The sequence below is a fragment of the Temnothorax americanus genome, unplaced genomic scaffold, assembly GCF_048541705.1.
Source record: "Temnothorax americanus isolate GAGA-0224 unplaced genomic scaffold, ASM4854170v1 Scaffold62, whole genome shotgun sequence".
Taxonomy (NCBI): domain Eukaryota; kingdom Metazoa; phylum Arthropoda; class Insecta; order Hymenoptera; family Formicidae; genus Temnothorax; species Temnothorax americanus.
Window position 1 is genome coordinate 718,272 of NW_027509769.1, and position 14,518 is coordinate 732,789.

Below are 14,518 nucleotides of genomic sequence, written 5' to 3' on the forward strand. Positions count from 1 at the left end.
GCCGGTTATTATTTATAGAAACCTGACACAAAAACCGAAGTGATTTTTTAAAATCTCTAAAGCAAGACTATTATTGTGTAAATATCTAAAAAATAAATGTATATAAATTTGTATTGCACAAATCTGGTCATACTGAATATCCTGCATTAATTCTTCTTTCTTTTGGCTTTATTTTTTAATGCATTTTAAAAAGAACCTTAATATTAATGCAATTCTTTCTACGTTACTCTTAATTTATGTAAAATTTTGTATATGGTGAATGTATTTTATCATTTTTTTCAATTATACACGTATAATATAATTAAGATCAATTTACACAACAAAAACGATTATATTTTTTAGACGTAATTATATTATTTGTACATCAATTGAGTAATGTTGCATAATAACATTAAGGCCAATCAATTCATCGATTTACGTGGTTGTCATAGGAACGGGATTCCGTTGTATTTGATCGAATTATCTACCTGTCGCGAGACATCGCCATGTTGTGAATTACGAATTGTAATTTTGATATAACGCATCTAAATGAAAGGCAGACACGATGTGTCTAGTATGTGTCTTTTACTTATGACTTTAATAACACAAATTTAGGATTGAACGAATTTCTTAAAAATGGTCATCAATAATTTTTTGATTATAAATAACTAAAGATAAATATGTAGAGCGTACTAAAATTCAAAGCAACTAACTGATTGCCAGATTTTATTTGTTAAATTATATGAAACAAAAATCAATTTTTAATTAAATATTTTAATTTATTTACAAGAATCTATTTAAAAAAACAGATTCGGATTTTTCAACTTTAAGCTGAAATTTTAAGTTAAATACAGATTATAACATATTATTTCTTTAATTGACAAAATATTTTATTAAAGAAGAAATGTATAGCAAAAAATATTTATTTTTACACATATCATCAGCCTGCGGAGAATTGATTACTTTAGTTATAAATATCCTATTTGTTACGAAAGAATCACAACCATTTTATCTAGAAAGTATCCCAATCGGAAGTATATTCATCTGACTTTAGCCATATGCTGACTCACGTCTCCTTTCAGAGACGTCTTACAAATGCAAAGCTCGAATGCAAAGGCCGACGTGCCGATGTGTCACTCTCAATCCATACCTCAAATCTAGGTATATCCTCGCATCCACGATGCTTAAGACGCTGTAACGGTTTGCAAGGGAGAAGGAAACCGCTCGCCCGCGACTGCGATCGTTTGTCACGACGGCAGTCGTCGAGCCGCTTTTTACGTTCCAACGACGACGACGACGACGAGACGCAAGACTCGCGGGGATTTGGGTTAACGGCGGAAACTCAGTCGCCGATTCCTCGTTTTCGCGACAAGAAACTACCATAAGGTGTTTTCTGTGGTGTTGAGGAAGGAGATGGTATGAGGAAAATAAGGATATGATATAAAGATATCTATAAGGATGTGTGTGTGTGTGTGTGTGTGTGTGTGTGTGTGTGTGTGTGTGTGTGTGTGTGTGTGTGTGTGTGTGTGTGTGTGTGTGTGTGTGTGTGTGTGTGTGTGTGTGTGTGTGTGTGTGTGTGTGTGTGTGTGTGTGTGTATGTGTGATGTGTGTGTGCAAGGTGGACGGATGATCTTTTCCCTCAACCTTCATTCTCTTCTTATCTGCTCGTATCTCTATCTCTTCAGCCATCATCCATTTTCGTACCCTATAAGCACCGATACGTTCGGACACGACGAGATATCTCGCATTTCTGCGGACGGGAGTGCGATACCGCTCGACAACGGCAGAATTTAATTATCGTTGGACGTTCTTAGCGGCGCTCGCGCGTGTCAAGATTCTCACGGATTGGCAGATTTTAATAACCTTCTTTAATATTATTAGAGAAGAGGTAGAATAACGACTAACTGCTTCTGCTCGGCGTATAATAAATGCTTTACCTTTTGCATTTCTTGCACTGCTGACTTTACACAATGTTGCAATTTTCAATCGCGAGTGATAATTATGTAACAAGGGTTTTTTGTGAATTTATTACATTTATTACATTGCGACAGCTTTCCACTGTTACGCATAATTTTATATATGCTAAATAGAAATAGAATAAATGTAATAAATGTAATAAACTTAATCGATTTAATAATGCTAATAGAAATTAAGAATACTTCTTCTTTTCTCTCTCTCTCTCTCTCTTTTCTGTAGAAGACATCGAAGCGGTATTTAAATGACCATTATACACAACGTTTAAACTTACATCATTCTTAACAAGCTTCATATAAATGTTAATCTAAATTGGATATGGATAAAGTGACATTAATAGATGCAAATTCGGTATCGAAGTCCTTAGACTACCCTTTAAAGAATATATATACCCCTCGTTTTACCTTGGTTCTTAACCCGACAGTTCTGGTAACCGAGTAACAAATCCCGTTCTGGAATACTGCAAAAGTTGGAAGTTCCAGGAATAAAGTTGGAATTATGGATACGGGAACTATAGGCATGAGAAAGTTAAAATTGTCCCTTGGGCAGACACCTCTTCTCCGTCGATTGTTAGTGTAACCTTCGTTGAGAGTTTACATATCGGACAACACTTAAGAATTAAAAAAGTAAACTAAAGTATTGTCGTATACGGTATAGTTTTGTACAAAGTACAAAATCGAATTACATTTTCTTAAGAAAAACTCAGCCAACGACGATGTAGTTTCCATTTACAAAATTAAAAAAATGTTCGCTACTTGTATGTTACATTTTATTATGAAGGTTATCGATTAAAGTAAAAAGTACAATTTTAGTTAAGTATAATCTTGAATATAACAAGATATTTCTTTTTCTTTACTTATAATTCGGAACTTTATACAAGAAGTACACCAAAAATAAATAAAATCAGCTAAATGGTTTTCGGGAACATTAGCTTTTCCTTATACCTTTGTATTAAGTTCGATGATCATACTGTAAATCGTAAATAGTAGCTCGTTACAATCGCATCGCCGAGCGATTAACTGCTTCAGAGAAACGATTAGACGGACTTAAGCATTATAGTCCATGGTCTAAGGCACGTATTCAGGCCGCGATATTAGCGTTGTTAACCCTCTTATGGAGTTTACTTGGAATATACATTTAAGCCGTTCACATCCAAGAGACCTGGCGTTTCGTGAGACACCATTTATCGTACATACGATGGCATAGCGTTGAATTTCCATTGTATTTATCTTCCGTAACTATCTCATTCTAGATACATTTAGAGAGATTGTTTAAACCTCAATAACGTCATTTTAAAGTGAAATTAAACCATCATGTGTTGACACAAGATGGGGAACATCTTTTGTAGATAAAATCCCTCAAAACTCCATAATTATAATCATTTTTTTACTTACACCGGCGAATATGATTTTATGTTACGCTCTTTTTTAATATTTATTTCATGTCCAACGATAATCCATGCAAAATACAAAATGATAACAAGCACAATGCTCAACTTGCCACAACATATAGTTCGTGTTGAACACGATATATAATTGTCGTGGAATTTAAAGCGAAATATGAAAAGCAAATTGCGACACGTAACTCGAGGCTGATAAAAATTTTAATCCACGCTTGCGCGGCCCAGATACTTTTCCTGTTAATTTAATTTTAAACGTTGTCACTCGCGAATGTAGCTCACGGATCGCGGTAGCCCTGGGACCGAATATTGCGACGCCGCTTCGTCCGTCGGATTTAAAAGTCGAAGTGGCGAAATTGCAATGACGAATTGCGGGCGAATGAGGGAAAGGAAGTGGAAGTCGCGTAACACGAGCGCGACCGACAAACTCGCTTCTCCGCAAGCTATTACACCTTGACCGTTCGTAGTTCGCGCAGGACTGCAGATTTATTTCCGCTCGAGGCGGGGCGATGTATCCGCGCTCGATTTTACTCGTGGTCGGGCAAATCTCCCGTGCGAAACTTAGAGCTGGCGGGAATAAAATTGAGATGATGAATACGGCAACGCGAGCACGAACGGAAAGGGATTGGAATTGCGGCACTGAGTCTTAATCGTTCTACTTCGTAATAGCATGGCGCCTGGGGTATTTTCTTCCGCGCAGAGGGAAATCTGTTATAAGTATAAAAAAGGCGGACGTGGTAAAATTAAAACGACGGAGAACAATGTGCCGGGGCACGGAAATTGAATTACATTACATATCGTCGAAACTTTAAGTCGGTATTGAGTAAAAAAAAAATCTCTTTTCGCGCGAGATATAATACTTACATTTTCTCGAATTAACTAATACGTTTGTGCTCGTTAAATTATATATAAAGTATAATTTTTTACAGGACGTACAAATGAGAAAAATAACTTTAATAAGATGTGATATCATTGTATCTGAGGTTATAAATGGATTACGTGTATTTTATGATTTTGACAAATTTTACGCTACGTTACTTTCACATAAAATATTACACTCGAGTAGCTAAGAGAAAAAGATTCAATATAAAATGGACCTAATTAGTCAGCCATTATTTAATTTAATGATTGATGATTTTGCATGCTATATAATTTTATTTACGTAACTTTACATTTTTCAAGGGAGATAAAAATTATAATAAAGCAGTAATAATATAAGAGTTAAAATAATGTTACACATATTTATCAAATTTGAATACGCTTTGGCTCATTGCGGGATATTATAAAAGAATTTACATTCTTCGCTGCATTATATGATGCACCCGATATGAAATACCTGTATTTCTAAATTAAATTCTATCGCGAAAATAATGATTATTCCGTGCTAAAGCTTCATGATATTTCTTATCGCGAATTTTCTCTTATTTTAGCTATATATCGCCGCGCCGGTTCGCAGATGTTGAAATTACGAGTGTGACTGATAATGGAGATAATATTATAGATCATACCATTAAGAAGTTCAACCTTTCTATATTCCTTGGGCAGAATTCTAGTACGGAGTGAATAGGGAGGGGGGGGAGGGTGAAGGAAAACCCGATCATGACCTGTTTGCGCGCCTACCGAGGAATAAAGATGGAGAACGCGACGAGGCTATCGGGCCTTCCATCCGATAGTAAAAAACGACAGTCATTCTTAAAATGAGGTTAATCGAAAACATCTCGCGACGTTTGTTACCCTGCGCACGTATCAAGTACGTAGAGTGGTAAGAGGGAAGGTATAGGGTGGGCCGCGCGAGATATCTGGAAACGACCGCGCCATGGCCAGCATTCGTAGCTCCAAATCATTCCTCGTCTCTCCATATTGTCAATCGCCATATCAAATTGAGAATCGATGTCACATTGGACCCTGAGATATTGCATGGGAACGAGCAGAAAACCCCCCCCTCCCGGCCGAAGATAACAAGGTATGAGGGTCATCCTATCCATTTCCTCGAATATCAGTTACGAATATAAGTTACGATCTGTTAATAAATACTAGCAGCATAGTTCGATGAGTGTTCATGGTCCACCCGGTGGCTACATTTATTTTCAGCAATTGCCATTTCATTTTATCTGTAACTGATATGGATACGTAGTAGCATTATAGACGCACGTTTGACATTTGAATTAAGTTTTATTTCTTTTTTCTTTCCTATCCATTTTTACGTTATTAGTTACAATAATGATAACACAAATGTTACCAAAAAGTACAACTCTTATACTAATATTTAAAAGTAGCTCTTACACTTATTGTTATAGTACATGAACACGATAAGTATAAAATAATAGAAACGTTGCATTAAAATTATTTCTTTAGTATTTAATCTTTAATTTTTAAGTACAAATAAAAAATACAAATTGGTAAAGTAATTTTCGTGAGATAACGCTGATAATATACGAAACAAAACTGCTTACAAACTAACGTCTTTTTATTTTCACACAAAAACATGCATCACTCTAATAATATATATTAGTAATCCTAAATTTCATCTACTTATAATTATCTTTTAATAATATAGATAATCAGTAAAAATAGACTTACGTATATACATACTAAAGTTTAACACAACAAAAATATAATGTTAAGCAAGATGTAAAGAAATTTAATTTCTATCAGATCTTATATACTTATATACAATAAGTTAAAGCGTATCAGTTTTAAATAACACAAGCATGTAAAACTAAATATCTAAAAACAACTACATACAAAAAAGCTCAGCATAATAATTATAAATGTATATATAAATATGTATATAGAGGAAAGTCCCCTATTATGAGATAGGCAACCTAATATGAGATGGCGAGGTTTTTTCATGGTGGGATCAACAGATGGGGCCTATATAGGGCCTTTTAGCTTAACATATCTCATATTAGGATCCTGTCTCATAATAGGGGACTTTCCTCTATAAATATAAATTAAGGCAAGATTTATTTCAAGTAAATGCATTTATATCATTTATATCATAAGTCTAGCAAAAGATAAATGTGGCACTATATTAGCGTCACTTTATCATTATGGCATACGTTAAATGAGTTCCTACATCCCTGAGCAAGAATTAAAGCATTTCGAACTAATTATCTCACTAATTTTTTATTTGAGCTTCTCTTTCGAAATCTATTTTTAAATTACACATTTGTGCCTAGGAAAAGCGTAAATTTCCTTATAGTACAAACGCAGCAATCTACCTCTTTATACATATTACCGTAACATTATTTTCATGAAATGCAACTGCTTGCATTGGATACATATAGTCAGGTAGAATAGTATTTATACTTGCGGTATGGAAATTTTTACGCGTTTCACTTGAACAAATATTTTTGTCTGCAGATAGAGTTGAGCACGACGTTTTTCTTCCCCCAAACACTTGTCCCGGGAAATTTACGGTCGCTACCGTCATCTATCGTGCATCAAATCGCGTACATAGTAAGCTCCACATCGCCAACAGTTGATTATGTTCCTTTCTGTACGAAAATCGTTAAAATATGAGGTCTTTACAGTACGGTTTCAGTAACCGACGGTCGAATACCAGTACCCGACCGACGTTACAGGGACCTTGCTCGCCTTCCTTGTAGCACCGACGAGTTCCTGGCCACAGTATCATGTTATCTTTACACTTGGTAGCAAGTTTGATGTAGTCCGTTTGGTCAGGGAAATACACGGAATCAAAATCGACAATTTCTGTGATGCCGACCGCCGAGTGTGCGAGGGCGCACGTTACGATAAGGATAAGCAATGCCGATAGATGCATTTTGATGTACCAAGCGTTCTTTGCGCAAAATCAATGGGAAATCTGAAAACGATACATTTATTATGTAGATTTTGAAATAACACAATCTTACACTAGCTTGTGTTAATCGGAAATAATAAAATAAATATCAAAATAAACCAACATTTATTGATTTCGATAAAGCATAGTACAAGTATCATTTACTTCGGCAGTTCTTTGTGAGAGAGATTTAGTTTTTGTTGATTTAATTTTATTGATTTTTAAAAATTATACTGTATTAATTTGATATACCCTGTGCAATACATAATATGAGAAGTATTTAAATAATAGAGACTGTTGAATATATGTATAATATATATAAAAACGGAGAGTATATATAAATTTTATATAATAAATATTATGCGACATATTTTTTTTTTTTTTTTTTTTTTACGCACGCGTACATAGGACAAAATTTAAAAAGTCCTAAAAATATTTTTCATGTCTCGTACATTTTACACAATTCAATCGCTGGTCATACTTAAATAAACAAAAATTAACTAAAGTGGTATTATGGTACGCTGCTAAAACATTTATATCGCATGATCAGATCTCGAAACGTGAAAAATAAATGAAGGAAGTTTTTATAATAAATTTAATAATGCAATCCTAAACGCATACATGCTATCTGCATAAAAATTCGCTATTCGCATCAAAAATAAATATTTGAAGTATAATATCTGAAAAAATTGTATCTAATAATTTGAATCACATATATAGAAAAAATGAAAAATACAGATTCTTTCAATAACTAAATGAATAGTATCTAATAATAAATTTCGTAATAATAAGTATGCTCAATGAATGATTCCACGTAGTCTGATACTGCTAATTATTTAATTCGAAACTATGTGTGTTTTTAATCTTTTCAAGAGTTTCCATTTCTCGAGCGAAATTGTTCCGCGTCTTGTATTTCCTATAATGATATATCAGTGCGGCTCGGGTTATGCGGCATTATTTCACGTGGAAACATCTTCGGCATATCTGAGTGCATTGAAATTTGACATCAACTCGATTAAAGTCTTGAGATAGATCAATCTTTTTATGATAATGTTATTTTGCCACATTCGTGATTTTGCGAATCTGTCGCAGCAAGGAAAAGCGAAGCGATATCTTGATTTGCTGAAGAATGTACAATAAATATAGGAAAAATAATAGGGTAAACTCGGGTAAGATGGACATACAGGAAAGATGGCCATTTATCCTATATGTATCATGATACCGCATGCAATATGGATAATACAAATAGTAAAGAAGAAAGTACCCGATTTAGATACCGCATTACATAAAATATTTATTTTATTTTTTTTACATTTTTTCTTTATCTCTCTTATTTGCTTTCCAAGAAAATGCATATAGAAATCGTTGCATTATAAGATACAGAAAGATGTTATAACAAAAAGTATCAAAACTATGTGTTCGTAGCATAGCTTATAGCAGGATATCTAACGGGAAGTCCCGATATGCGTACATATAGCTTTTAGAGAAAACAAGCAGAGAAAGCAACTCCGCGAGTGTGGTAAACTTGCCTTCACAGAAAGTGAGACAAGTACAAGGAAAGAAGATTATATAGAGTTTCGGCAAAATGCCGGCTCGTGAACGGTGATAGTGCTCGCGCGAGCGTGTTTATTTCCACGTTATCGCGTTTCGCGAAAATTTTCGTGCGCTGCCGGCAAATTGCGGTCCGCGGTTTACCCGTTCATAGAAAGTTTCAAACTAATTTTCCAGCTGGACAAACGGTGCATTAGTGATTGTACAGAACAATTTTTGACAATATTATATCGTCTTGAACAAAGATTTTTATACTCTCTATACTTTAAACACTCTATAATATTATACTTAAATAAGATTCCTTAATTTTTCTGAACATGTTTTGTAACATATGAAGATTTAAATAAAAATGATATATGATGAAAATATTAAAAGTACTTAAAATGACGAGTTTTATGTTTAATTATTCTTATATAACATTGGTTAATTATTGATTTGTTTAAGTAGAGTTTATTGTTTATAGATGATGGTGCGGTATACGTTTCAATCGATTGCGTTTTAGCTCGGAGCAGTGTCATCCCGCACGATGCCACCTCGGAATGTGGTTATTTTACGAAGGTCGTAGCATTGATGATAAAAATTATGTCTGACGCCACGATCTGCGCGACAGCCAGTTTAAAGAATGCCGTAAAATCCTGACCGTAATAGGCAGGCAGTTTTTTCAGACAACGTAAACTTTTATGGATGATGATGCACAGTGGACGGAGAAATATTTTCTTTCTAAAGACCTCGCGGCTATGAAAAATCGTGTTAAACGCTTTATTATGAGCCTCTACTAACAAATGAAAATTTTCTGCACATTACATACATTGAGTTGTTTCTAGCAGAAATAGCGACGTTTGCATTGAAGCGATCAAAATGCTTACTTTAAATTTTGTAAACTTTATACTTTATGTTCGATTCTTCTCGAAATTGTTATTACGAGCAAGATAAGAACTGAAAATATATGAAAAATGCAACTTAAACATTATATTAAAACTAAACGCTGTTATTAAACTTTTTTTATTCAAAAAGAAAGAAGTTTCACACACACGCACGTGTAACTTCTGCATCAAGATGTAAAGGCAATTGATGAATAATTTATAAAGTATATGCGTCTCGTATCCAAGTTTTGTTGTACATAAATTTTAATGATATTTCAACAAACACTTCCACTTTCATACATGTTGATGTGTGCATAATGTTTGAATATATAAATTTTATCTGATACGCGCGATTGATTATTTGTTATTATTTCAAATTCTTGTTTTAACATTAATAATATTAAATTGTCCATTTACAATTGTTTGTCATTATTTTAAATGTTTGTTGAAATATTGAATTGTACAATTGATAGCTATATAAAATACTATCATAAATTTGAAATCAATTCTAGAATATACCAAATTGCACGATAGAAATTGATTCTAAAAATATTTTCTAAGACTGCATCAATAGCAATGCATTTTCTAATATGTAATATCACGAATAAACGCATTCGCAATAATGCTTAATTGTGGGGAAGTACGCGATACTTATTTTGTCATTTTCTCGTTGCGTCGCATCCGCACTTAAGTATCAATTAACGTCGTCTCAGGTTATCTAAATCGATACGAACAGAAATTAACTTCCGTAAACGGAAGGTGGGTGAACGCTCGCAATAATTGTAAAGTATCCCTAAGCAACGCGCTTAGTAAAGACGGCACGCAACGTCGTCATCAAGATAAGCCAACATCGCCTTAGGCAATTAAAGCTATTGATACTACTTATGTGTGTGGGCTTTAGTCGTAATGTCTAACTTAAGCAATTCTAGATGCACGCGTAACTACAAGCGTCGTGCGCAAGCAAATGTACATCAAATGACGCACATTCTTGCGGGAATTCTTAATCGATTCTCGATTGATTTCTCCCGCTAGACATGAAGACTTAAGTAACAAATTTTGAAAGAGAGCACAAGCTTGTAATAAAAGTTATCGAGATAACAACGCGCGCCACTTGTCGTGATTAAAGACGAGTTAACTTTGGCCCGGAATAATAAATTGCGCTATCTCCATCTGAATGCTTAAATTCCAAGCATGAAACAGAACACAATGGGCGGGTATATCTGGCTCCTTCGGGTGAAATACTCGCGATAATTCTAGACTTTCTAGAGGAAAGTTTCAACATTACTCCGCGATACGGTGACCGGTCCTTTACACTAAGTTGTTGCTCCGACAGTCTGGGTTAAGTAACCCTTGGTTAGCGCTTCGCTGCTCCTTTCTGGATTGTCGTGATATAGACGCCGCGGAGAAATTAAATTCGTTACAATCGACTGCTAAAAAGACAGGCATAGACGTGGCGAACTTGTCTCTTCAATTGCTTGCTTCTCCGCGGATGTGCGATTTATATATGCTGATAAGTGAGATTCTCATTGTAAATTTTTTAGAAATATGAGCCGGCATTTATATTCGGAGCTCTCCTATCTTTTGTCTCCACTTTTTTTATCTTTATCTCTCACAGAGCGGAAGGATTATGGAGCATTCGCGAGACCATATACGCGGATATATCCATTATAAATGCGCAACGGGTTTTAAAACAATTTATCGTTTATATATATAGTCTTGTCGGGTTGTCACGCGACGGCCGATATATATGGTGCGTCGTAATTTTTAAAAATAGGTCCATTGCACCGTAATCTGCAATCGTTAGAAATGAAATACACGACACATGGAGTATACCCGCGCTGTCTCCTTTTCTGATTTTCATTTATTTATTTATTTTTTGTTTTCCGTAATTTCTCCCGACGCATTACTGCGGGAAAATACAAATCGCAAGGATTACACGTGCACCGACTGACTCCCGAGCGGTTGACGAGAACGATTAATTTTTGCCTGTCTCTCTCTCTGATGCCCGTCAACGTGGATGCTTCGGTAACCGAAGTCGGCTAATTTTATCTCTCGCACACGAAAAATTCGGAGATTAATTTCCGTTCACAAACAAAGAATACCTATTTGCCTCAGTACCATTTACATATCTACGTTCGCATAAAAAAACAACGTTCCACAATGCGAATAATTTCATCGCAGGTTTTAAATAAAATAAAGGAATTCGTTATTTCTTGACTAACCTATTTTATTTCTTGTCTACTCCGCGTGCCACTAATAATTCCAATAAATTACGCATAATTATTAGTGGTAAAATTATTACTTTAAATTTTATATTTTTCCGCAGTAATGCACTGGAAGAAATTACAGGAAACAAAAATAAATAAAAATTATAATTAGATCCGACAACAAGTATCAAGCATTAAACAAAAATTAAGCTGCTAGAAAAACATTGTTTTGATGGAAAATAAATCTCTTTCTTGTACTTTTACTCATTTTTCATAATAAATTTAAATGAAGAATCGTATTGTTTCTACAGCCAAACTTACGCGATAAATCTAAAAGAAACGTGGAAATAAAAGTTCGATTTACGGGAGAAACAAGGGTAGATAATATATAAAGATAATATATAAAGAAAATGAATGATTTTCTAAAGAATACGTAGCGCCAGAGATACTAGATTGGTTTCAAAATTTTTGCTGGGACACTTTAGTGCGGTATATAAACGTTTCTCGGAGGCAAACGCGGTCCTGGGCTGTGTGTATGTGTAAACGATTTCCCAAGTTACTATGGAATCACGACCGCTGCGAGATCGAGCATAAAACTGTGCTTAGTTTGCTTTGCGAATACAAAGGAAGCAGTGGGTCCTAAAGCACCCACTTGGTGCGAGATGCAAATCATTTTGCATAATTTACGTTACTAGACACTACAGACGCGCGCTTCGCGCGCGCTATTTAGCTTTAACATTATGCTATTACTATTAGACTATTAACCCCATGATACACACAACTGTCAAAATATACAATGACAGCTGCAAATGAAGTAAGCGCAGCAAGAGAACCAATCGGCATCGCGGAAAAGTGACAACAATACCTATGACATGCCCTTTTTAGAAGAGGACTAGACACTACAGACGCGCGCTTCGCGCGCGCTATTTAGCTTTAACATTATGCTATTACTATTAGACTATTAACCCCATGATACACACAACTGTCAAAATATACAATGACAGCTGCAAATGAAGTAAGCGCAGCAAGAGAACCAATCGGCATCGCGGAAAAGTGACAACAATACCTATGACATGCCCTTTTTAGAAGAGGAAACTTACGCGGTACCCTCAGCAATTTCACGGCCAACAAGATTAACGATTACTTTACACTCACATTCGTTCGTTCTTGTCTTTGCGCGGCTCACTTTGTTTCCCTCTTTCTCTTCGTTCCACGTATATACCGTGATCCCTTCACCCGTAATATCTTCACCTCGGGTTACCGGTCAAATTACGCTTTATACGAGCAATTCGCGACGCTAATACAAATTTAATAATAATCAGCGACAGGAAAACGTGTTACGCCGCACACGTACAAATCGGCGCTAGCACAGAGACTGAAGACGCGTATCAAAAGTTAATATGTGAGAGACTCCATAAGTACTCGGCAGATTGGTGGTGGAAGGAGAATGGTAGGAGAGAGAAGCTATCCACGCTGCCTCGAGACGTGTCATCGTTTTTAGCTGTTTCTGAGAAAAAGATAAGATAGAGGAAAAAGAAGGATAAGGGATAGATTAATCCACAAGGCAAGAGGTGATTGTCTCTACCAGAATAGGTCCGATCGTGAGAGGACTACCTCTCCGTTAGCGGTATCTTCCGCTAAGCTCTTGGAAGTCTTTCTCCCCGGGGAAATGAAAGAATATATTTTATATTTCCAATGTAGCATCCGCCGGGACGGCCGGTTATTCAATGAATTATATGCCCCACTGCGCGAATAAATAAAGAACTTGCTATATCGGACTACATCTACTAGATGATTCGATTTGTTTTACATCGCTTTGCGTATTTATTAAATGACATGAATAATTTATAAGGAGACCCTTCTAGCACGTTAATCTGGATTATGATGTATTGTTCTCCTCAGTTGACCATTGCAGGACAATATTTGATGGATGAAACAATTTTTGACAATGTGTATTTTTTTTCAAAATTTAAAATGATGGTACATTGTAAACTTTTTGCTAAAAAAAAGGGAATTTAATTGTTTTTAATTAATATTTGATTTACATATGATATAGAATAGTACAATAGATGTAGTAGATAGAGCAAGATTAAAGTAGTAGTAGATAAACTATAATAATATAGTTACACTGAGAAAAAAATACTAAAAAATTTATTTGAGGAATATAAGGTTTATTTTACAGAAATAAATTTTATTCTACAAATATGTTTCACAAATAAATTTTTAAGTATTTTTTTGTCTCAATGTGGTTTTCCACGCCATAAAAAATACAGACATATAACTTTTGTTTTAAAGAACATAAAGAATGTTAACAAATACATTTTTCTTTTACTCTTTCGCAGCATCAAAAATTTAGTAAACAAGAAAAAGTTCAGGAAACTTTGCAACATTCTATTCCAATAAGAGATGCATGCATTAAAAATTAGTCATCGCGCTGGCGTATGCGTGACTCCGTGTTGCGCTCGGCCATAACCTTCACACTTATAAATGTTTCTGAACAGGTTGAATCGTCACAAGCACGTCATAAGAGACAAGGTAGGGATTTTTCAAGGACGGCGTAAAGCGATTCTTCATCGCAAAATAATCGCCGAATAAGTATAAAATTACAAAACACGTTAATCGATATCTCAAAGTAATATGGAATTATTTTCTGTATTTTCCAATGTTCGATAAAAGTGGAGTTCCTTAAGACGTTGATTTTATTTAGTAATTTTAGTCAAAATTGTTAATTACAATATAT

At 34.9% G+C, this 14,518-nt stretch overlaps 2 long non-coding RNA genes across 2 annotated transcripts in view; one reads left to right on the forward strand and one right to left on the reverse strand.

Annotated features, from left to right (window-relative positions):
• LOC143905474 (uncharacterized) overlaps positions 1 to 14,518 on the forward strand; it is a 120,339-nt gene that overhangs the window by 61,125 nt on the left and 44,696 nt on the right. The gene's annotated exons all lie outside the window — the stretch shown is intronic.
• On the reverse strand, positions 6,497 to 13,179 carry LOC143905484 (uncharacterized). Its single transcript, XR_013259210.1, has 2 exons — positions 12,934 to 13,179; positions 6,497 to 7,181 (listed from the first exon to the last, which is right to left on the reverse strand). It is a non-coding gene; the product is annotated as an uncharacterized LOC143905484 (long non-coding RNA).